Below are 25,850 nucleotides of genomic sequence, written 5' to 3' on the forward strand. Positions count from 1 at the left end.
TGTAAGACCAGTGTCTATCTAATATCCTTTCATTTTGGGAACAAAATGCCAAATTCTTTGAAATCCTTTTACCAAGTATTCTGTCAAGAAATTGTCTAGAAACAGTTGCGTAGGACTTAGGAGAACCCACAGGTAAATTGCATTAATTATAACACAAAATAAAACCAAAAACGAACTCCAAAGCACAATTGTTTGGTTGCTGCAGTGCTGGATCAATGTAAAGAAGTATATCTCAGTATTTAATAGTTCCTTAATCAAGGTAATAGTGAGACCAGTTATCTTCAGGGTCATCCTGAATGCAATCACACAGCATGTGCAAGAGAGACAGGGATTCAGGCCCGGTCAGCATGGGTTCTTGAAAGACAAATCCTGCCTGACCAACCTCATCTCCTTCTATGACCAGGTAACATGCCTGGTGTATGAAGTAAAGGCTGTCGACGTAGTCTACCCAGATTTCAGCAAAGCCTTTGATACAGTCTCCCACAGAGACTCCAGTCTTCTCCAGCTTCTCCAGTCTTCCTGGAGAAGTTGGTAGCCCATGGCTTGGACAGGTACACTCTGCTGGGTTAAAAACTGGCTGGGTGGTTGGGCAAAAAGAGTGGTGGGGAATGGAGTGAAATCCAGCTCACTAGAAGGACATCAAGGCCCTGGAGCGTGTCCAGAGCAGGGCTACAAAGCTGGTGAAGGGCCTGGAGCACAAGTCCTGTGAGATGTGGCTGAGGGAGCTGGGGGTGTTGCCTCTGGGGAAGAGGAGGCTCAGGGGAGACCACATTGCTCTCTGCAACTACCTGAAAAGAAGGTGTGGGGAGCCAGGGGTCGGCTTCTTTTCACAGATAACTAGTGATAGGATGAGAGGAATGGCCTCAAGTTGTGGCAGGGGAAGTTCAAGTTGGAAATTAGGAGACATTTCGTTTCAAAAAGAGTGGTTAGGCACTGGAACAGGCTTCCCAGGGAGGTGGTGGAGTCACTGTCCCTAGGGGTGTTTAAAGAAAGGGCAGGTGTAGTATGTAGGGACATGGTTTAGTGGGTTATATTGATGGTGGGCAGACAGCCGATCTCAAAGGTATTTTCTAACCTTAATGATTCTGATTCTATAAACACTGTAGCAAGACAAGGGAATAACACATGAGTAATAGAGGACAATTAACAATAAACATATAAACCATTATTTGTAGAAATCCTATTCATAAATATTATGGTGTTCTAAGGTACATGCAACTTATTCCTGAGATTTACATGTGCCTCAACACAAATAACATGCAAAGTACTGAAGATTTGCTCATTCAAAATAAGTGCAATACATTTATTCACATCTTTCCACTTGCTGCATTTGTTCCCCTCCTTTAATAGCCTTCTTTCAGTGCTCCCCTTAATGAGCATTTTCTCTCTCGTCACTTTCTGCTGCTACTGACCTTCTCCACATCCTCTCAGTCTTGCCACTCCTTTCTTCTGCTATTTCTTCCCCCCCTCCCAACATACACATTTTCCTGCTTCCATTTGCTGTCATTGACAGGCTCTCATTTACACCAAGGGAATGTGCTGCTTCCATTAGCCCATCATACATTTTTGCTGAAAACCCTGGATTTTTTGGTGCCCGTTTTAAGGGAAAAGAATGATCCTGTGGTTAAGGCACTGGGTTAGTATTGTTGGGTTCAGATTGCGTTTCCTGGCTTCCTGCCCAGTTAATGTAATATGGTGTTAGTGTAATTGAGAATAAGGAACGCCACACATGTAGAACTTTCAGCAAATCACTTAAACAAAATGCTTGGATGTCTGAAAGCTTTCTCTGAGGTATTCACCACTCTGCAATTCCAATGGGAGTTGAGGGCATACAACACTATGTAGGACACGTTCATCATGTTGAAGGATTGGGCTTAGTTCACCACCTGCAAAATGGGGCTAATTCTTACTCAGCTCACATAAGGCTTATGATGATGAAAACAATCTATTAATGTTCATTATGTGTTCAGTTGCTACAGTAGTGAGTGCCAAGAAATAATTCTCTCAGTAAGATGAATGCCAACTAAAATAATTTTGCTCTAATAGATTAAATTCAATGCAAGGTCACCAATCACCTTCCTACAGCACCCTTTATCTTTAAAATGTTCCCAACACGGAATGAGTCTTTGGAGAAAAAAATTAACATGAAAGTCCTGCCCAGTAGGGATGTGTATCAAAGACCAGTGCCATATCCCTTAAGCGGAGGAGTATGCCCCAGTACCCGTGGCCATAGCTAGGCAATATGCTGTTTTTTATGAATTTCGGATGTCAGTTTTCACATTCCAAGTGTCTGCAAGGCAACTTCTGTTGATGTCATGTCAAATTCAGAACTGTAGGTTCAAATTCACTCTTTGAAAATTATCTCTGGATTTAAGTACACTTTTTATTGCTAATACACTTCCCTCTCCTAACCCCATATTTACAGCCATCTTAGATATGTTTTTTTTTTTTTCTCTCTCCCTTTTTCTATTTATTTTTTTTTTTAGTCTCCTCTTCATTTCCCATATCTTTTCCTTCATTTGGCTCCCAGTAACTATTCTACACAATGGCCATTTCATACTTTTCATCTTCTTTTCACTAGCATCTTTAACTGGCAGCTTAGCTGATATGATCTCTCTCCTCAGTGCAAACTCATATGAGTTTGTTTGGAACTCACTGTATTTTATAATTTCCTTACCTGAGCACAGAGGATAACTTCCATTTTATCAGTTTTTCTGTTTCTCTTTAGAGCACTGGATTTACCTTAATGTAATTGAAGCTCCATGTTGAATGTACGAAATGGAGTTTGGGCACATTTATGATTTTCTGTGTATGCTTGAATATCTTGCAGATGTAATGTAATTTTTGCAGAAGCAGGGTGTACCTCTCAAGTGTAAGAGAGTGGCAGAATTGTAACATCCCTCCTTTTCTTAAGAAAACTGGTGAGATGAGATTTTTGGAATATATGGTCGTGATCCTTTCCTCTTCACAGGAGGCAGAGAACTGGAAGACTGTGGAACAGCTTAATCATGACTTCATCCCATGAGAACTGTCTGAGGTTTCTTTATAAAAGTGAGCAGTGCACAGACTGCTGCTCCAGTCAGGAGGAGCTGGAGAGACCAGCTGGGGTACAGAAGACCATGCTGACAGAAGTCATAGGGAGCAGTACTGCCACAGGACATTGGCAGAATGTTCACTGTAAAGGGTGCTCCACAGATCTACCTTTCAGTGCCTCCAAAGGATGATGCTTCCTGTGGGAAGCCTCAACAGTTGTTTCCTATATACATAGAACAGGCAGATCATTATACCCTGAGAACACAGGTCAATGAGCTTTGTCTCCAAGCTCTTGAATTTTTTTATTGGCTTTGATTTTTGAAGCAGTCACAGCCAGATTCTTCATATGCAGATCCTTACGCTGACTTGGAGAGCCCAGCTTGCAGAGAAGTCAGGGAGAAGCTACAGTGACACACTTTGGAGCAGGTTTCTTATCCTTAATTTCTCTGTCATTTTATTTTTTCTCTTTAGAAAATACAGCACTTCCAAATTCGTGTTGCTCAGTGAAACTTGCTGTTTCATATTCAACTCAGGAATTGTAATTTTCAGAACTATAAAAGTGTCATAGTTCAGATTAAAAACAAAACAAAAACAACAAACCAGCTCCTGCAGTGATCCTGACCAGGAGACCTAGGAGGCAGTGATCCATGCAAGAGTTAAGCTCAGTGGGTGCAGGCCTGTGCTGTGCTCCGCTGTGTGCTACATATCCAGCGTGGCAGTCAGGCTGTGTTATTTTGCATAAATCCCTTGGTCACAGGATAAACTCAGCCAGCCCTTTGTGACTGAGGCATCTGCAGGCAGCTTCCACTTGGCGCAGTTGTTTACTCCACATGCATGGCCTTGCCTTTACCTACAACTGCAGCAAGACTTCCTCCTGTGAATATTCTTTCTGTTTGACGGTAGAAATGATGGAGTTGTTGGCTTTGTTGTTGTTGTTGCTTTTTTTTGTTTGTTTTTTTTTTTTTGTTTGTTTGTTTTTTGTTTTTTTTTCCCTCTTTTCTTTTTCCTGTACAAAGATCCTGTAAGAACCTGAATGACCATCTTCTATGGACAGCTTCTCCCTGGTGTGTTGTGCATTGATGGGATGATGTTACATCACTCAGGGTTCTCAGCATCAAAAGGGATAAAGATGCTATTCTCTTCTTACAATGTTAGCTTCAATAACTAGCATTTTATATGACAACTTACAGTATCTGAACACCTTTCCTATGAGGATCATAATGGACCAGCACTTCATGGTGCAAAGCAGCTCCTCCCTTGCCCACACTCAAAGGAAAGCAAAACAAGACAGCAGCAACTTTTGTCCAGAAAAATGTACATAAAAACCTGGGTCATATTACTCGATGTTTCATTGCTGAGTTGTTTTAATTGGTTTATTTGGAGAGAAGGTTGGAGGGCGGACTTCATATCTCCTAGAGTTCAGGTTCTTCCTTCCCTAGATAATGACTATGACTTAGATCTTCCTATCAGCAAAACAGTACCTGCACTTTGATCCAGCACAGTGCCAAGAAATGCTGTCAGTCTTGGCTGGCATTATATTTAATGGGAACTGGATGTTAGCAGCATGCTGCCCTTTGATATGTTGGCTTGGAGGTGTTACAGCACAATAGGTAGCACCACGTTTGTGACCCAGTCTTTGAAAGACTGAGGATCTATCAAGTGCTACTCTTCTGCAGCTACATCTCCCGACAGGCTTTGAACAGCAGAAGTTTTGTGCAGTCTTTGGTGTCCTTGGCTGTGTGCACAAAGGCCCAATACTTTGGCTCAAGTTCTCCTTGTATTATCTTGGCAGAATACCCAGTCTTCAGGAATCCTAATCTTTTATTTAATCACTTCATCTTTTCAATTTCATCTGTTTCCTATCCTAATTCTTTTTTTCTTTTTTTTTTTTTTTTCATTAAAGCCAGTACACAAAGATCAGGCTGGTCGAATGTGTTCTGTAGCTGTCAATCAATAGGCACAAAAATACAAAACGTGAATAGTTAAATCAGCAGACTTGCTTGCTGGAGTTATCTGCATGGCAGAGATGTCAGAGTATTGTTTCCAAGCCTGACTTCTACATGCAGAGAGTAGCCGAGCATGTCCTGGCCTCTTTTATCTTCCTCAGGAGAGCAGCCAAGTGGCATAATCAATTCTTCCAGGCTTTTGTCTTTCACCTGATGTTTACTTTGCTCGCTGCCTAAGGCTTTGTTGTTCTTCTGCCCCTTAAAATGTATTTACTTTCTGATGTTATGAAAAGTAAATGTAAGTTTTGCATGATGATATATATATGTTATTAGACTATATCAACACAGAAGCAGGAGGTTTCTCCTTTGCTCAAATTACTGCAAAAGTAAACTCTCCTCATTCATTGAGAAATAGTCAGGCAAACAGAAAAATTAGTGGTAAAAAAGTCCAAGAACAAGGAATAGCCTTCTTTGTACAAGCTAATGAGAGAATTTTAGTCATGCAGACAGTTTTGATGAGCTCATTTTATGGGTCTGTGGTATATATTATTGCACCTAACAGAGGTCAAACATTAGAGATGTGACTCTTCCTGCAGCTCCTTGTATTAAAAGGAAAAAAAAAAAAAAAAAAGAAACTATTTAGGACTGAGAAACCCATAAAACATTTAAATAAATGCAAGATGATTTAGCTGGCACAGCCACAGCACGTAAAGCAAAATTGAAGTCAGAAAGAAGAACAAGCTAGACTTCACTGTCAATTGTTTTGTTTTTTCACTGATTTAAGTTCATAGGGCCAGGGTGCCATAAGAGGATAATGGTGACAATCACGATAAGAAAACGCTTCCTTTCATTCACATCACTTTTCTTGCAAAGTCAAAGTCACAAATTTGGGTTAATAGACAGACAACATTTCTTCAAGAGCAATACTTTTGTAAAGTATTTATTTGGTACAATCATTCAGAAAATAACAAGTATTGCTAGTGAAATAAAAGGCTGAGCCGCTAACTGACCAATGATTAAGAAGACAATCTGGTATGGAAGATAAAATATCAAACGTCATAAAACAAATTTTTGACAGTTTTTATTCAGTGCCACTAATGTCTGAGGACTCAGTTTTTTATGTGTGCTGTGTTTCATATATATCTACTACAAATGGAGCTTCGAGTACAGCATGAAATCAGGGCCAGGCCCACAATTCACATGGAAATACCTGTGTCATACACACCTACAGAGGTGCCCAGTTAATGAACAGAAATAAAAATTCATAATACACTTTTTACTGTACTTTAAGGTTACTATGATAATAAAACTCTTACAGTGCTTTGTCAGTTGGTCATTTTTTGATGCACTGTTTAAGTTTTGTTTTCAACTGCTTTGGATTAAAAGGCTTACTTTATACACCTGCACATCTATCCTCAAGGGAAAGAACAGCCTGCCTTACGAAGGAGTACTTTTCCAATGCTTCCATTGGAAAACTTTGGAGGAGGAGAGTGGAAATGTAAATTTGACCTCAAATATTAGTTGATCAAAGTTAAAATTTGTTTTCAGAAGTTATTTTTGATAGGCTGTTATTTCTAAAAAGGGGAGCAGGCGCAGATAAACAGTGAAGGTTAGAAAGAGTATGTTGTAAGCAAGAAATGGAATAGCTAAAAATATGAAAACAATGCAGTGGTTTCCCTGTAGTTATGCTTACTTCAGAAATCCCTGTATTTGGTCTTAACTTTGAATTTCCTCATTTTCACGGGTGTTAACAGATTTTTGTGACACACTCTGCGAATGCAGCTTTTTCTAGTATTTCATTTTTGGAATACTAACACTGTATAATAGTGCTACTGTAATGAAGGCTTTTCTATTGCCAGGATGTGAAAAGTTGTGTGGCAATGAAATGTGATAGATATATGAAGTATTAGTCCAAGAACTAATTATTCATGGAGCTTTAAAAAAGATGTCTCCTTTTAAAAACAATAGTCTTGAATATTGCATGTCTAGCAATGAAAACATCTATACATATAGATTCAACTTGCAAATATGAATAAAAATCCCCAATTCCTGTGTGACTTCTGAAATATAGCCAAAGAATATTAAGTATTATTTTTTCTCCAGGATTTAAGCGCAGAGAAAGGATAAGGAAACAGTAAGCAAAACCACTCAACAGAAATTGAAAGTGGAAAAAGAGGATAAAACATATTCCCTTGCACTGTTTGCATCAAGGTTTGCAAGAACTTCAGTCAGTTTTGAGCAGCCAAATGTGGGCCAACGAGAGGAATGCATGCATTTGTGCAGCCCTTATTACCACTTGAAATGCGTTACTGAGCATGCAAAACCATGCTATTGACTACTCTTAGCATAAGTCAATATTTACCTCTTGGGCCAATATATTTAAGGTATTCACCCAAATATAAAGTCAATTAGATCTAAGTATTGCTACACTCATTCATCCATAATTGTTCAGAGAATGAGGGTAAAATTGCCCTCCACAACATTAAATAAATAAATAATTCCCCTTTCCTCATTTCTAATTTTAAGTGGTGATAAAAAGCTGAAAACATCCAGAAATCTCACACAGTACAGATTACCAAAACTTGTTTGTAAGGGTTTCCACTAACCTTGCAATCAATATGGAAAGCCATTATAACCAAGGTGCTTTATTTTTAAAATTCTGTATAGAAGGACTTCTAATAGTCTCCGCTATCAGAATAACTGTCCTGCAAGAGTGTAGACCATCCTTTTATTGGTTTCAGTAAGAAACCATCTGATTATTTCTCAAGTGTTGGTGAGTCTGTATTGAATTGAGACTGCTCAGAGACCTCAGCTGATAGGCATTGAAGGGTCCTAGCTCTTCCCAAGGAAGGAAATTTTGAAGAGTATCTTAGACATAGAGTATACAGATCCTTTCCTATGAACTGTTACTGCAGTGGTTGGCTGAATAAGTCTCTGTAGCTTCCTTGTGCACTGAGAAGAGGTATCATGATATATATTAATGAGCATTTTAAGGGCCCCATTGCTTTCTCTTGAGCAGTAACTCAAATGATTTATTACAAATAGGAAAAGAACATTTCTTGTTTTGAGTGGCACTTTAGGATGTAATTAGCACTTTTTTTTTTTTTTTTTCTGTGAAAATAAACAGACAGAAAAAGAGTGTAGCCTATGCCTACAGTACAGCAAAAGTTAGGAGTGCTGTTTATGTGAGGATTCCCACTCCTTACAGAGGAGCCATTCAGGTTTTAGCTATGAATTATCACGACAGCATGGCTTTCAGCATCAGATGCAAAATTTGCAAATGGGCTGGGCTGCAAGGTTGTTCTCAGCTCATGAGCTCGTTTAAATCTCGGTGAGCATGGCACAGTTGTATTGAAATGAAGGGCTAGGCTTACACTTTCAGCCTGGATGACACATATAAGATTAAGACTAACAATGAAAAATGAAGCATCAAAAGCAAATCCTGATGAGAGGAAAGAGCTCACTCTGCTTTCTTCTGCTCTAGAATTATAAAACAAAAATGTGCTGCCTCAACAGCAGACATGAGGGAGCTCTTATATTTCAAGTTGTAACATGCAGAAAACAAGGCACAGCTTTTTCAGGAAAACCCTGTGGATACAAACCCTTATTTTTAATTACAGGACATAACAGCTTTTTCTGATAATAAGACATTCTGAACTTAAAACTGAGACAGTCCCATTGTGAGCTTGCATTTTTACCACAAAGCTTAAGCCCAACATGACAAGTCTAAGCTTGTCATAATGCATGTCAGCTTTTACACTACATTTCCTGCCTTTTATCCATTTGTCATAACCTTAAGGGCACCCCAAATGTCATTTTAATTAACAAGATTTTCCTTGCTCTTTTTCTGATAACATTGTATTACAATGAAATGTTAATGGGAACAAATCTAAAAGAACCCTAATGGAAGACAGCAGCTGTACCTTCCCAGTTTCAAAGGCCGTGCCCAAATGCTTAAATAATGAACACCAGAAGCCTAGTGGGAAAGCACAAAATAATGTTTTTTATCAAAAATTAAAGGGAAGTGAGGAAATAAATAAATAAATAAAGTTTCATGTTATTTGCAGTATAGCTTTTTCCAAGGTAAGTTTTTCCAATCCAATAAAACTGAAATTCTCATGAGCACACTGAATTCTCCCTTCAGAAAAAGACAAAAATGTTCTGGTGGAGAATGTTGGTGTGCTATTATTTGTAATACATTCCCTTTTGTGAAGACAGTTCTCAGAACCAACCATTCTCAGTTCAGACAAGGAGGATTACAGAGGAAAACACTTTCTGGGATGATGTCTGGGAAAAGGATTGTGAAAGACCAAGGACGTGTGTCCATCCTGACCAGGACACCTCCCTAGCTCTCTGAATCCAAGATGTTCTCAAACCTGGAACACCAATAAAGACCATTCTATTTTTAGCAGTAGAAGGCTATGGGGACAGTATTTTTAAAAATGATTGATTGAAGAGCCTATGTTTGATTTTCCACATTGAAAAGGTCAGAGGTTGGACTTGATGATCTTGAGGTCTCTTCCAACCTAGAAATTCTGTGATTCTGTGATTCTGTGAAAACAGGTAGTTGTGGGTTAAAGTCACATAAATATGCTCCAAAAAAAAGGGCCAAATTCACTTGGTGGCTTTCAAGATTTTCAGGGTGGTTTTCCCCCATCTGCATTTCTATGGCTGTTACATTGTTTCTCATTTTTTATTTTTTATTGTTGGTGGTGGTGTTTTTTTTTTCTTTTTTTCTTTTTATTTTTTGTACAGACATTATTCCACTAACAGCAATGGTGCAAGAGATTAATCCACTAAAAATATGAAATATTTTCATTTTGAAACAATAGAAGTATTTTAAAGTATATCTCAAAACATATTTTACATCTATTCCTCATACAAAACTATGATGGAGCTCATTTACACATTTAAAATTTTTGTTTAGAAAGAACAATCACAAAATTTTTGTCAGGCAATTTTCTGTTAAGAGTGAAATAAATTAAAAGTGCAAAAAAGTTCACAAAAAATACTTTTTCTACTCCATGAAGTCTATTAATAACTCATTTCCTAATTGCTCCTTATTTAGGGGAAATGGGTAGCTGCTAACCCAAATGATGCCATGAATCTGGCTGTCAAATCAACCTATATCGTATTAAAGAGGATACTAAAGCTTATTTAGAAACTCATTAAAGAGAACTGCTGGAATTTGTTGTGTTATTCTGATAAAATATTCCCTAGACTCAAGGAATTGCTTTAGTTCATGTGATTTGAGTTATTCCAATCACCGTACTACTAGTGATCATTGTAGACACATCTTTGCTTCCTAGAGCTTTTATGTACTTCCTTTATAAAGTGGATAAAAATATGGAAAATCAATACAAAGATATTTTCAGTGATTTTTCTACAGTTGCTCCAATATTTACATTTACTATGATCTGGGATACTTTGAAGAATTAAAAATATATATATCAAATAATCCATAAGTAAAACAACATTGGACAGAAAGGATAACTGTTGGGAAAATAACATATTTAGTGGGTGTTATGAAAGAGTAATAGCAACGGTGTATTTGAAATCCACTTTTTAAAGCAGTTTTATATCTGTGATACGGATTTGCCCATGTAGGCTTTTATAAACTAGTTAAATCTAAAAGCTGTCTTTAAAACAAAATGAGGCTTTAATAATTGGTAGGTTGGTAGAAATAAAGATGTGGTTGTCCCTGTGTTGTACAATAATGGAAAAAGGACTACAGATTTTAAGGACTGTTCAATAAAAAACAGATAAAATGCAAATGAACACAACAAAACCCAATTTACAATCAAGTCTTGAGAGTATTCGTTTTATTTAGTGAGGATGCTATAATTCCACAAGAATCTAGACATAACATTTGAAAGCATTTATTTAATATGTTATTGGTTGATAAAATAAATCCAAACCTCACTCCTTATTTTTGACAGTTTTTAACAGTTTAACTTCTGGAAAAGTAAGTTCAGAGGAACTGTACTTTCTTTTAAAAATTCCAAAAATATATTAAAGAAAGGAATTGTGAAGCCAAAGTGCTTAGACTTAGAACCACTTTCCTCTCCCCACTTCTGTTTTTAAGTTAACTAACAAGGGAACAAAAAAAAAAAAATGTAGACAAGTAAAAATGTCACCAAAGAATCTAGTCAGGCCTGAAAATAAAGAAATGTGAACTTGACAATACTGACATTTGCAATGAAATATCTGTTAATATTTGCAATTAAGTATTCTGAATAATTTTTCAAACTTATTTGGAGAACTTATGTGATGACTAGTAATTTAAAAGATACATTTAACACAATCATGACGTGATGATGAAAAATTATCTAATCTCTCTCCACAACCTTAAGATGAGTAATGAATGGAATAAGATATTTGCTTCAGATTACTCACCAAATTTCAGGGTGAAAGTCCTGTGCTTAGACATTTGTTACTCATTTGTCTAGAAAAGGCTTACAATTTTATTGTGTATTACCATATTATTTACATTAACATATGGCAAATGTCACAATCTAGCAGTACACTTATTCAACAAAATATTGTTAAGTATTGCTTGTTTTCATTTCCTAACCATTGTCTTAAAATGAAAAATATTCTTAAGCAGTCTGCTGAAGAGTCTGGATACGTGGAATACTATAGTAACCACTAGAGACATCAGAATTCAATTTCTGAGGATTTGACTCAATTGCCCATATAAATCCATTGGTCCTTGAATGAAGCCATTCTCTGAAGTATGAAGAAAAAAAAAAAAAAGTGTTTCAGAAGTTTCTATAAACTGTCCCTTTTTTGTGAATTTTCATCAGGTGCTCTTTTACATGTGTTTAAATAACAGTGACAAATACCACCGTAGTGAAAGTTTAAATTCACACCAAAATCTTTGGTGAGTTCATTTTTCTGTACTCCTGTTGCATTATTGTATTCCTGGTTTTTCTTCCTTAAATGACTCATGTTCAGAGAATTATTTTACTTCAGCATGAATGCTTATTTATAAACAGCCCTTGTCACAGGGCAGGAGTGTGGAAGTGCAGAGATAAACCTAGCTATTACTTTATTATACATTAATTAGCTTAACAACTTCATCAGCATAACCATTGTCTTCCAGGTTACAAAACTCTAGGGTGAAAAATGCAAAACAATAGAATACCATAATAAAATATGTACAGTAGGTGTACTGGAGATGTATATATTTATTTTTCTTGTGACATAAAATATTTGTGAAAATCTCATGAATACAAAATAATATTATACTTTATTCGCACAGAATATTAATAATCTTAATTTTAGAAAATGAAGCAGAAATATATTTTGTGGGAGTCACCCTGGGAGTGTATTACCTTTGCTTTTCATGTGCATTTGAACAGTAAATTAGCAACCTGCTCATAAATTAGCTTAGCTGTGAAATAATACACAAGAATAAGATTATAAAGATATTTCATTATTGCACAGAATCAAAAGGTGCTTAGCTAAAGCTGTACTGTCAGGGAGGATGCATAAATGCTATCCTTTTCCATTTAAGTAATGTTTTCCTTGTTTTAAATATTCCCAACATTCACCAAAAGTTATTTAAATACAACATCAGTTCCATTTAAAACTTCGAATTCAGAACTGTGTTAGAAAGGATAGACTATATTCCCAGGTAGATGCCAGGGAAGGCTGAGGCATCCTATACAATCTGTGATAACTTTTTTTCTTTCCATCTTTCCTGAGTGCCTTCCGTGTGTTCACACTGAGCACTTTGCAACCAATACGAAGGAGAGAGGAAGCAGTTTTTCATTCTGCTTCAACTCAGGGATGGGAAAGGCCCACAAATTATAAACAATTTTCTCTGCATTATGGATGCTTACAAATCTGTAGTGAAGTGGATTTTAAATCAAAATAATAATTAAAAGAAGACTTCCAGTTCTTATATTTCAGGATGTTTCTTATTGTGGCATGTCTTTCCTTCGTGGAAGTATTGGCCTATAGGTGGCTGGACATTTTTTGAATTGTTGAATACTCATTTCTTTTAGTTCTGAATTTTCACTCAGTTAGGGGAAAACAAAGGGCACTGAGGCCTTCATTACTTATTTTTGCGTCCTAAATATACTTGTGCTTTTCTAGACCTGAATGGATCCCTTGTGGTGGGCTGAAGCATAATCCTGGCGAGTCTGATGGACTCGCTTTATGGATAAGACATATCACATCACTGAGTGGCGGGGGAAGGCACACTTAAACAGCTGCTACTGAGGCAATTAAACTAAGCTGTTGGATTCAAGACAACAGTGAGACCCATGCTTTGTCTTTATTGGGATTGATGATGAACAGTTTAGAGCAGCAATCCAATCATACTGCAATGAGAGTGCATGATGCAGTAATGTTATATTTTCTATGGCCTCATTTAAATTACAAATATTTTACAGGTACAGTAGAAAATTGGAGATATATCTTCATTATCATATCTATGTTCATTACCAGTAATGAATAGTTGTTATGGAATAACATTAAAGCATGTATTTAGCAAAATTAAACCAATGCATGTACTGTCTGGATCCCAAGGGCTACATGCACCTTTGCCTTGAAACCCATCAGTACATTACTGTTCTCTTAAGCACTAGAAAAGCTCCATTGTTAGGTAACGAGGATGAAAGACACTTTTCAGGGCTAAACCTGAGTGTCTTTCTCATCTGAAAAGACAAAGTCCTCTCTGAAGACTCGGAGCAGCATAGGCCTGCTTACATAGATACATGTTTCATGGGCTTTTGAAATGTATTTTAGCTTTGAACAGAATTTTCCTCCTTGACTGTTTTGGTAATTACTATGGTGCTCAATATACTATAGTGATCTCCCAGACATGACATGCCTTCCTGAGACCAGCCAATGTTGGAAACCAGCTTTTGCAGGTAGGGGAACTAAAGGCTAGGGGCAAGCTAAGGGGCCTGTCGGACTTCTTGTCTGACAAAAAGTAGCTGAGAGGTCTACTGCTATAATGAGACATCTTAAATAGTAAAATAGAAAGAGTTAAAGGGCCATACAGAGACAGGATGTGAAAGCTGGACTGGGATGAGATACATGTATCTCAGACATGGGTGTAAGATGACACAACCTCAGCAGTGTGGCTATTTTGGACAGCTTTCTGTGGACTACTATGTTTTATTTCTCAATGATAGGGCAATGAATGACTTTCATTTGATTAAGCTACCTTCCTCCCAAACCATTTTTCCCCTCCTTTCATTAGACCTCAAAGACTTTTAAGTCTGTGCTTTCATTCTATATATGATATATATATACATATATATATAAGAAAAATAAAAAGATATATTTGATCTAAAGGAAACTTAAGTCTTCACAGAGAAGCTATTATATAATTATCGGAACAGTAGTTAGCTAAATAAGGAAGAGAAAGCTAGCAACTTAAAATGGCAATTCATCATCAAGTGTCTGCTGCTTGATACGCTAACAGTCTTTCTCAGCTTCCCTTAAGCCATCTGCTTGTTTCAGCTCTCTCTCCTTATCACCTGCCTCTCCCATTCCACCCCTCTCCATCTCAGACATCTCCCAGCAGAAATCTTATCAGACTGATAAGTACTCAGACCCAGATTTTGTGTTGTACCTTCTAGACGCTGTTCTCTTGCCTTTTCCCACAGACATCTCTCTCACAAGAAATATAAGTATTGGAAGATGCTGCTTAAGAACATAGTTGTGTTAGCTCCTTTGTGGGTAAGGAAACCCCACTGAAAACCTCTCTCCATTAAAAGTGCGTGCTGAAGGACTAAGGGAGAAAATATGCAGTTTGACAGGTGGAAGTAGATCAGAAGTACTTAGGGATGAAAACAATATAGTGAAAAGAGGAAGCAAATTGCATGTAGAATGTTTTGTGTTTTATAAAGAGAAGTCTTTCATTTGCTGTTTAGAAATGTAGAGTTAACGGAAAAGGTTTTGCTGTTGCTCTTGTAGTATTTTGCAGATGCCAATCTGCAAAACTGCTGGCTGGTGGGAGTAGAAATGAAAAGGGATTGTACATGTAAATGTATGGGAGCGTGAAGACTTGCGTATGCAAGCTCATATTCCCAGTGTATGGAAAATAACTATTACAGCAATAAGCCACGCTGCTGTGAAGCATGAGGTTGAAGTCTAAGTACCTGCAGACATTTGAGAAATGCACGTACTCAGCATTGCTATGAAAATGTGGCTCATTAATTTAATAAATCATTAAGGAAACACATAAACAGTTTAGTGCCAAGTTGCAACGAGGCTCTCATGGAGATAAGCAAGAAGAGGGTGGGAGACATGCAGAAGCGGACAGAGCACATCCCCTAAGGGTAGGAATTACCTGCTCCTGGGAAGAACCGTGTCTGGCAGAGAGGAGGCAGAGCCCTGGCCCTCTTCCACCCACTGCTGCAATGGGGCCGGAGGCAAAGGGGGATGCCCCCTGCTCCTGGTGTGGAGCAGACAGGCTGTGCACTGCTCTAGCTCATGGGGAGGATTTTGCCTTATAGGACCCATAGGGACCATTTAGCCCTCTTGCTCGGTTTTAAGGAAAGATGCTTTAAAAGCAGCTGCTTGATCCTGAGCTGTTGTTGAAAACAAATGGACAAGAAGGGACAGGTAAACAGGTGCCACTTCCTTGCCATGATTTAAAATAAGCTGACAAATACTCTTGTGCTGGAAAATTCTTAACCAGATTGTATCTAGATACTGTGAGCCATTTCCCTTTTTATTTTTTTTTTCTTTATTTTTTTAATGATCAGCTAAATAGATATGGAGATGCCAGCTTCAAATAGCTTGGAGGTTCAGGTTGGCAAAGATGTTTTTCTGAAAAATGGATTTTTGTTACAGTTATCCAATATTTAATATAGCACTCATAACACCTTGCATCCAGATATTGCACAAAACGGAATTCAAAAGCCTAGCTGCTGACCTAGCTCTAGCTTACAGGCATAACCCCTGCTCCTCCCAACTAAATATAGTGCCGTTTATCTTTAATATCTTAAATTCTTTAGAACACACTAGGATGAAATCGTGGTTGTTTATACAGTACTGAAGAAAAGAGGTTAGCTCCAAATTTGCTGGCAATGAAAATCTGAAGAGTTTAAAACTTTGTTTTCAGCAACTTTAAATAGACCTGGTCAAATAATACGTGCCAGGATTGATTCACACCTCTTTTCTGAATAAAGCTTAGGGTTCACCCTAGTGATACATGCGGGATCATGCTGTTATTTGTATGCAGTAACATTGTTGGTCCATTCTAGCACAAGAAGCTGTTTGTCCATTATTTCATACACAGGCATGCATACTTTTAGTAGTTCTTAAAGGTTTGATCAAAGAGATTTCAAAATAATCTAGAATCTCTTTTTCTACTGACTTAGTGGACTTCAGTTCAGGACTCACTCTTCATTTTCCCCTTTCATTCCAAATTTCTAATAAATAGAACAAGCAAAAGAACAAACATAGTCCAGTATTGAATAAGTCACTAAAAACAACAGTTTGCAAATAGCCTTTGAGGTAACAAATTTTTTACTGAAACGTGAATAATATATATATATATATATATTGTTTGTAATATATATCTATATATATATTACAAATAAGCACAGATGGCAGGATCCATTTCAGAATGATTCTCTTAGAGAAAAAGCAAGGCTACCTCTATCAGCTAGCATATTCACAACCAATACTGCAATTACATCTCCTTGAATCTCTGTTCTGAGTGATATGAGTCATATCCAAACTTACAGGTGCTCTGAGGAAGGTTGAGTGTATCCTTTTCCATATTTCATCCCCTTCCTCTCCTTTTCACACATGATGTCTTGTACTCTGCCCAGTCATGTCAGTAATGCATGCAATGTTTTAAAAGCAACTGTAGGAACTACTTTAAGTATCATCCATCAACAACTAAATGAAAGATTATATCACAGTGACAGGAATAGCAATTACAATAATCACCATCTTTTATTAAGCTTTAAAAAATAATTAAAGCTAAAATCTAGCACTGGCCTTATAAAAGTGATCATCTGTTGTGTTTTTTTTTTTTTTTCTTTTAATTCTGCATAAATTAAAAAACATGATTTGATGTTAATTAAAACTTGGTTTATACTTGCATTTTATTGCAAACAGATTTGTAATAATGTGTATATGGGTGACTTTTTAGCCCTGGTATAGAATAGACATTTTATTAAGCAATGACAAGCAATAAAGCCTCTTGTTCTGAGGAAGGGAAGGATGCCCTGTTGGCTGTCATGCTTTTGAGAAGCACAAGGGATTGCCTTGTATTCAAATGGTATAGAAGGTAGAGCTGCAAAAGAACAACGAATTAATTAGAGCAATCATTTTTGAAGAGCAGTTCCAAAACCCATTTTAATTAGCAAATAAAGCAGGATGCTAGCTGCCTAAGAACTATTTTTGCTTTCTGATTTACTGGGTGATGGCAGTTGTACTGTGCTTTGTTACAAATCACAAAATCTAGTGCCTCATTTTGCATGTAAAGCACATTAAAATACCTTGTTTCCCATTCTATAGGGGCCTTTAAGATATATTACGATGGTAAAGTCTGTACAACCCAGTACAATTATTTTCTAATTAACATCTTTAAATGTTGTGTTGTGGCCTGAATCAGTTTTAGAGTGCTAGAAACAGCCCTATCTGTACAACCCAGGCCACATGTGACAAAATTAAATTGGCACACTTCACTGTATAGACCTTGTGCTCCTGGCAGTGATAGCCAGCTCAATACCTCAGAGAGAAGGCTCAGCTGTCACTCACTGACCCATTAACACTCTAGTTGCATCCTGCAGTGTCATATTCCTCATTCACACAAAGATAGCCCTCCCTGGAGATCCCAAATACCTGCAGGAATGAGAGAAGGACAGCAGTGACAGCAGCACTATCAAACAGGGCAGCAAACAACATAGTACGAGAGCGCCTCGTGCCAGGATCCCAAGCAGAGAGCTGAAACCCACCAAGCTGCCCTGGTGATCCAGTTTTCAATGGGATATCACCTCTAACAAGCTGTCCCCTTCAACATCACGCACACGCATGTAAGAGGCCACTGCCGAGCACCTTTGGTTTACTGCAGGAGCACAGCCTGCTCAGTTTGTGCTGTGGGCCCATCCTGTGAGGTGTCAAATGAAATAAACACCTGCTGATGTTTCTAAAATGCAGAGGGGAACCACTGGGAGAATAATAAGGAAAATAATTTATCAAAATACTGCCTCTTTTCTGATTCCAGAGTCCCGCTACTGACTGTACAAAAAATCGTTTGAGGAGACTGAAATGTATTGTCTATCAAAAAGAGAATATTGCGGCAGGTTTCTGTGGGGTTTATAAGATACGGGAAACGAAACCACAGGTCTAGTTCAATGCAAGAGAGGATATTGTCAATGCCACTCTGCCTGTAGAGCTCAGTCACCACTCCTCAGTGGTTTAACACACTGGGGATTCACTTCATACACATGATTTAGGCCATGCTCTGCACACTGGGAAATTAAATTGCACCTTCCCTATATAGAAGTGTGTGGGTGTGTGTACGTGTGCATACAAGAACAAGACAAAGTGTGTGTGTGTCTGTGTGTCTATGTACACAGGCAGAAAAATGAGAAAAAGAGATAAATAAAAGCAGTCTGAACCTTATTGGGAAAGATGAATTCAGGCACAATTACAGCTGTGAGGCAGAAACGAAAGACTCAATTCTGTTGATTATGTCCAGAACGATCCAGTAACAAGTTTTTCTTTCTAAAGATTCAAACCTCTTTGAATTTTCCTCTTGCTCTCTTCTTTTCAAAAACAGACATCCATACCACACCCAATGGGAAAAAAGCAAGGAGTTTATACCAAAAAAAAAAAAAAAAAAGGAAAAAATAATTGAATATTGGTATTGTTGCAGGGAACTCTCACTTTGTGCATTGAAGACCCCACGTTGCAGCCTCTAGGTCATGTTCACTGACTGACACAAAACAATGTGAAAGAATTTCCCCCCTAGGTTTTGCGAACAGCAGCAAAAGCAAAAACCCAAAGAAACAAACAAAGGGCGGATACTTGACTCTACTTATTTTGCCCACACAGAGCTAAAAGATGGATGAACACTGAGATTTAGCATGAAATTACTTCTGGTTGACAAGCAGACACATGATCTCAAAAAAAGGAAAGAAAATAAAAGCCCAGTTTGCTAGTAGAATTGAAAACTTTGGAAAGCTGTCCTTCCTGTGTGGTCCACATATGAGAGAATTTCGAGTGTTCTGATTTCTCAGTGTCTAGGTTAGCCCACCACTTGCATCTGGATCTGGTCCTGTTTCCCAAGTCCAGATAACACTTCAGGCATATGCTCCAAAGAAGCACATGTTTATTCCTTGCTGAGTCCAGAGAAATGCTTATTTTAGTATATGACTTTACAACATGCCCAAAGAGGGGTCCATCCATCAGTTTTCAAGAACATTCCTACTTGGAAATGTGACCTCAAGGAAAAAAATAAATGGAATTATTTAAAGGGGACTATTTCTGCTGCAATGGCTCTGCTGGACAGGCCAGATTATCAGCACCATTGTCTTCTAATTACAGAGTCAGAAACATCTGGGTTGTCCTGGAGCTCTCAACAGGATTGCATAGAGCTAGCTGAGTTACAGACACTTAGAGATTATAGATGCTTCATTATATAGCAATATAATTATAAGATTTCATTATAATGAATTCTGGAATTAAACAAAATATATATACTCACATACATTACACAAATATATATTAAGTTCTTATTTCTGAGCAAAATTAATAGGAATAAAAGGCAGCTCTTCTTTTCTTAGGTCGCTGCCTGTGCAGGGCTGCTAACACGGCTGGGTAGGAAGGACCCTGCCCAGGCGCTGAAGGCAGCTAATGGGATTCTGCCTGCTGCAAGGAAGCAGAGCGGTCGAGTATAATGGTGCCACATTATACGTCTTCACTTTTCTTTGAAGGTTGAAAAGGGGATTTATTTATTTCATGCAGCACTATGTGTCTACAGGTTATTAGTGTTTTAAGCACATAAAGGTTGGATATTTCAGGATTTTCCATGACTAATTTCCCTGTGGTATAATTTCGCTATAGCCAATGAAAGTATGGGAGGGAAGAACTTGGCCTTATATACCTTAAAACCAAATGTCGCTGTCAGCATTTCAGGGAGGTTAAATACTTGCAGAGTGTTAAATTTCCAGGTTCAGGCAGTGAGCTGCACTGTCAGCTTAATGCAAGGCTGTAATCACACAGTGACTATAAGGCACACACCCACACCATCAGGAAGGAATGGGAGATTCCCTCTTTTTGGAGAGGCTTGAAAGTGATTCCCCTCTTCCTGGCCCTCACCTTGATTTGGCAAGAAGCCCTCATGCATTGCAGTTCTCCATGCTATGGCCACCAGCAAGAGACAATCTGAAGAACGTGGAAGCCAACAGTGGCTTTGGCCTGCAAGGGAACCTCGCTGCCTCTGGGGGAAACGTGAGGCTCAGCTGCAGCAGTCGCCCTTCCTTTGGGAGCGCACCCAGGCTGTGCTACATCTACAGGTTGGCAGCTGCCACCCATGGTGAAGGGTCCTTTGAATCACAAGGGAGCACAGTGCAGGACTGCACAGCTTCTGAAAATGCTGCTGCCCTATGGCACACTCCTCCTGCCTCCTGCACCCTGTTCGTTTTGCCGTACAAACCTGGCTACCTGCTTCAGCTGGGAGCAGGCACTGAATGTGCTAAGTCTAGCAGGAAAGCTCTGTGATGCCATTATACATGTTTTCTGAGGTGGCAGCAAAGAGAAGTGCTAGAGAGCAAGAGTGCCATGCATGAAGATAGATCAGGTTGCCCAAGGCCGCATCCAACCTGGTCTTGAACACTTCCAGGGATGGGGCATCCACAGCTTCTCTGGGCAGCCTGTTCACTGGAACCTCACCACCCACAGAGTGAAGAATTTCCTCCTAACACCTAATCTAAACCTCCCGCCTTTTAGTTTGAAACCATTCCTCCTTGTCCTGTCATTATCTGATTGAGCAAAGAGTATTTCTTGATCTTTTTATAAGTTAACTTTAAGTACTGAAAGGCTGCAGTGAGGTCTCCCCAGAGCCTTCTCTTCTTCAGGCTGAACATTCCAACCTCATTCAGCCTTTCTTCATAGGAGAGATGCTCCAGCCCTCTGATCATCTTCATGGCCCTCCTCTGGACCCGATCTAACAGCCCCACATCCTTTTTGTGCTGGGGGACCCAGACCTGGATGCAGCACTCCTGGTGGGGCCTCACAAGGGCAGAGCAGAGAGGGAAAATTCCCTCCCTCCACCTGCTGCCCACCCCTCTGTTGGTGCAGCCCAGGACACAGTTGGCCTTCTGGGCTGCGAGCACGCACTGCTGGCTTGTGTCGAGCTTTTCATCCACCAGTAGAGTCACTAACCACCACTCTCTGGTTATGATCTTCAAGATAATTCCTTATTCAGTGAATTGTCCACCCATCAAGTCCATATCGCTCCAGTTTGGAGATCAGGATGTCATCTGGGACCATGTAAAAGGCATTACAGAAGTCCAGGTAGATGACATCGGTCAGTCTTCCCTTGTCAAGTGATGCAGTCACTCCATTATAGATGGCCACCAGATATGTAAGGAATGATTTGCCCTTGGTGGAGCCATGCTGGCTGTCTTGGATCACCTCCTTCCCTTGTATGTGCCTTGATATTGCTTGCAGAAGGATTTGTTCCATGATCTTCCCAGGCACGGAGGTGAGGCTCACCAGTCTGTAGTTCCCCAGGTCCTCCTTTCAACACTTTTTAAAAATGGGAGTGGTGTTTCCCTTTTTTCAGTCACCAGGGACTTTACCTGAATGCCAAAAATTTTCAAATATGATGGAGAGAAGCTTGGTAGCTCCATCAGCCAGTTCCCGCCGGACCCTGGGATGCACGACATTGGGCCCCATAGACTTGTATCTGTTCAGCTTCATCACCTGGTCTTGAACCCCCTCTTCACTTACAATGAGAAGGACTTTGCTACCCCAGCCCTCACCTACAAGTTCAGGGAAATGAGTTTTGTGGGAAGCCTGACTATCAGTGAAGACTGAGGCAAAGAAGCTGTTGAGAACGTCAGCCTTCTCCATGTCTGTTGATACCAGTTCACAATTCTCATCCACCAGAAGTTGCTTTCCATCAGAAATTTTGCTTTCATTTTCAATCATATTTTAATTGTACATTATTAATATTTTATTCATGTATTATCTCTTCACTGATTCATATGTATATGTACATATATATTTTCATACCCCTACTACCCTTGTATTCATGTATAAAAAACACACAGATACGAGAGTGTGTAAATGGAAATAAAATAAGGCAACATCAGAGTACAACAAAGCTGTCACACTGCTACTTTCACAATAGATAAATAAATGCACAGACCAAATAATGCAGTAAAATAAGCAGGATGAGCTGAATCCCATGACCTTTTGGACAATGGGAAAGAGATCAATTATCCCCAGACAGGCCCTATTTAGCTCAGTGTCTTGGGCTGTTGAATCCTTCTGGTCACACCACTCAGGAATTATTAAAGTATTGTCTTGGCAATTTACATTCCCTGTTATAGTTTAGGTTACCTTCCTTTCAGACAATCTGCTACATGAAATATTACTTTGCAAAAATAGGGAGCAATTATTTTAATAATGTTTCTGGAAAGGAGAAGCTATTAGATTTCACTTGAATACTTTAGTTGCACATTAGTGAAATGATACTGTCGCTTTAGGAAGTCTATCATTTGCTTCCATTAGACACTTGCAGGCTGCCTGTTCCAGCAGAGCTGCAAATAACCTCCACTGAAGCTATAATACTAGTAGTGGCAGCAAAACAAGCGTCTCCTTTGATAAGTGGAATTCTCCCTCCTTTTTGGAGCACCGTAATATTTAGGGCATGTGCAAAGAAAAGTTTTGATTCTTTGTATGCAATAAAACTGTCTTGCAACATGATTTTGTGAGGTCCTAGTCACTATATCTGATAACTGTATGCAATATTTATGCTTATGAGTGACAGGATTTACCACAGTACTTCCAATGAAATCCTACTCATCTAGACTATCACTTTGAAAGGAAATGAGAGGGAATATCATAGATGATTAAAAGGCCTGGCAACAGGCTCTCTAGAGAAAGAGTCTTTTAAAGCATAGTTCTAGACCTAGCTAGTTTTATTCATGTGTCTCTTCATCTGCCTCAAACAGACTTAGACTGTTTCAGGCCTCATGTGAGAAAAGTGCCACCCTTCAAGGAGATAAAGCAAAGCTGCCAACCAAAGCAAATACTGTGGGTGACCTGGCATAGAATTATTTAAGGCCTTCCAGGCAATTTCCAGCAATACCCATTTTACTTGTAATTTATTTGGCAGTGATGTTTTTCAAAATAAGGTTTTATCATGATTTTTTAATATATCCTCAAAAAAAAAAAAAAAAAAAGCCATTTGGGAATTAAAAAAAAAAAATTATTCCCCGGATTTTTTCCACTGAAACTTCAAAGGACAAATATAATTACCAATACATAAACAGAGAAAACACCCCAACAGCACTCTGTCTCAGAACTACATTGAACAGGAATCTTCTGAAATGCTGATGTATTTCACCATTGTAGTTTTCATCTTAGCTGCAGCAACAGCACATACTATGGCCCTTCCTGAAGAACCTCCAAGAAGGAAATTAAAACGACAAATACTTCCATAGGAAAATTTCTTACCAAGATTTTCAGTCGTATTTTCTTCACCAGTACAGTTGGATGCTTATGTGAAGTTCTTTACCCTTTTTCCAAACAGCTCCTAAGTTCTAAGCCTTTTGAGTTTCATGCATCCTGTCATAATATGCACAATGTTGGCTTATGTGTAAGAAATGTGATCTTTCTGCCTTTCCTCACAACTGCATCTGTACCTCATAAAATATAGTGAAGATAGTACATTTACTGAACTTTACAACTTATATATATATATATAAATATATATATTAGCAGTTTATTAGCAGTTTTCAAGTCTGCAATGGAAAGGAAGACATTTATCAGCCAGTCACATGACTAATGGTAGCTGAAGGAATGATTCTTACCTATTAAAAAAAAAAAGTCCATATTTTCTGTGTGTACTTCAATCTCCAAGGCATAGGCATTTGTCTTCATAAGCAATGACAATATGCAATGGTATCTATTAAAAGAGCATTTGCTATATTCATGTTTTCCCTCCTGAAACCAAACCATGACGGGTAACAAAGCTTATACAGTATCAAACATGAAAAATAGGAGAGAGAGCTGAAGGCTTTTACAGGGCTCTGAGGATGTCCTCCTAAGTGAGGATCATTTTACTTTGACAAAAACTGCCTTTTAATTAAATCTGTTTACAGAAAACAATTTACTGTTCAGAATTATGTTTGTGAGTCCAGGAGTAATAAGTCATGCCTGGCCGACATGATTTTAGCAGCATCCAAAAAGGACAGTAAAATAAGGAAAACAAGAAAATCATTCCAAGCCTCACCCTAATCTGAGCAACTTTTGTTGAATCCATTGATGGACTTCCGATGGTGCCTTGCAGCATGCAGGCAAAATTCAATGTCCATATAAAGCCTATGAAATGTCTCGGTCCCCATTAGCTCTCAAAATAAAACCTATGTGATATTTAGGTCTTGCCTACACTTTGTATGGTCTTGAATTTCATTCTGTTCTGTACTGCTGTACAGTACAGCTTAAAAGTTCCCCGTTGAAGCTTTCCTTTCCAGGCACAAATGGGAACATATAATTTCTGCTTAATATGCTGACTCAGGCATTGTTCTAGGAAATGTAATTTAACTACTGGGTAACTCCCAATTGTTAGTAGAGAAAGCTTAATGTCATGTTTGTTTAAAACGGAAGAATACAAAGATACACATTTTCTGTGACAAAACAATGGACCCTTCTTAGTTTGTGGTAAAATTATGTTACAGTAACATAAGCAATAAATTATCTCTCAGCAAAAACTACCATTCAGCTAATCTAAACGCAGAAGCAAGGCTTTCCATGTAACAAAGAAGGAGATACACAAAACAAGCTACGAACTCTAGTTCTTATTTGCTTTTTCATTTTCTTTCTTTGTATTAAGATATTCTTTATCAGAAAAAAATCAAGAGTAGAAACGTGCTATGGATATCAAATTTCTCCAGTTAAACCACTAGCTTGTATGGGTCCAGAATGACAAAAATCCTGGCCAAAAGTGACACTTGTACATGTGTATATTGTGGATGTGATTTCCTTTTGGTGGTCTTCATGAAATCAGATTTTATGAAGTAAACCTTACCTTTTGATGGACAGCACCATATAAAAGTTATTCATATTCTGTAACCATTCATTGTTACATATGTGTTGCTATTTACACTCTTTAAAGTTTCTCAAATGATTTGCTTGTTAACAAAATCACCATCATTTGTATCTGGCCTGGAAATTTACCAAATGACTCAGCGGTTAAGGCCTACAAAACAATGTTTTAAATTCAGTTTATGTTTCATGATGGTAATTGTCTTTTTTTTACTTCTTCAAGAATTCAATACTAAAATAACCCTAATGGCCTGTTGGTTGGCTCCATACAGCACCATCCTGATCTACATTCACATTGGTGCTAAACTAATACCGACAGCAATTTCATTATTACTACCATAGAACATAATATACAGAAGAATATTGCTGAAATAATTTAACTTAATAAATAATATATTCATTATGGATTATCAAACAGTGCTAGAAAGAAAGTTGAACAAAGAAAAAGAACACTAATGCTTGTGGAATTATGTTCTCATCGTGAATAAATTAGCTCCTGATATTCCTAAATAAGGTGGCTTTTATCTCCTACCAGTCCAAAAGTAGGGAGCAGGTGGCTATGTTGTGGCAGGGAATGGGAACAGCAGTGTGAACACTCCATTTATT

The 25,850-nt window shown here is 38.3% G+C and overlaps 1 long non-coding RNA gene across 1 annotated transcript; it reads left to right on the forward strand.

Moving 5' to 3' along the window:
* Positions 1-518: 518 nt before the first annotated feature.
* Positions 519-3,666, forward strand: LOC137856410 (uncharacterized). The gene is made up of 2 exons (XR_011096431.1): positions 519-551; positions 2,972-3,666. It is a non-coding gene; the product is annotated as an uncharacterized lncRNA (long non-coding RNA).
* The last annotated feature ends 22,184 nt before the right edge of the window (positions 3,667-25,850 follow it).

The sequence above is a fragment of the Anas acuta genome, chromosome 4 (assembly GCF_963932015.1).
Source record: "Anas acuta chromosome 4, bAnaAcu1.1, whole genome shotgun sequence".
Classification (NCBI taxonomy): Eukaryota; Metazoa; Chordata; class Aves; order Anseriformes; family Anatidae; genus Anas; species Anas acuta.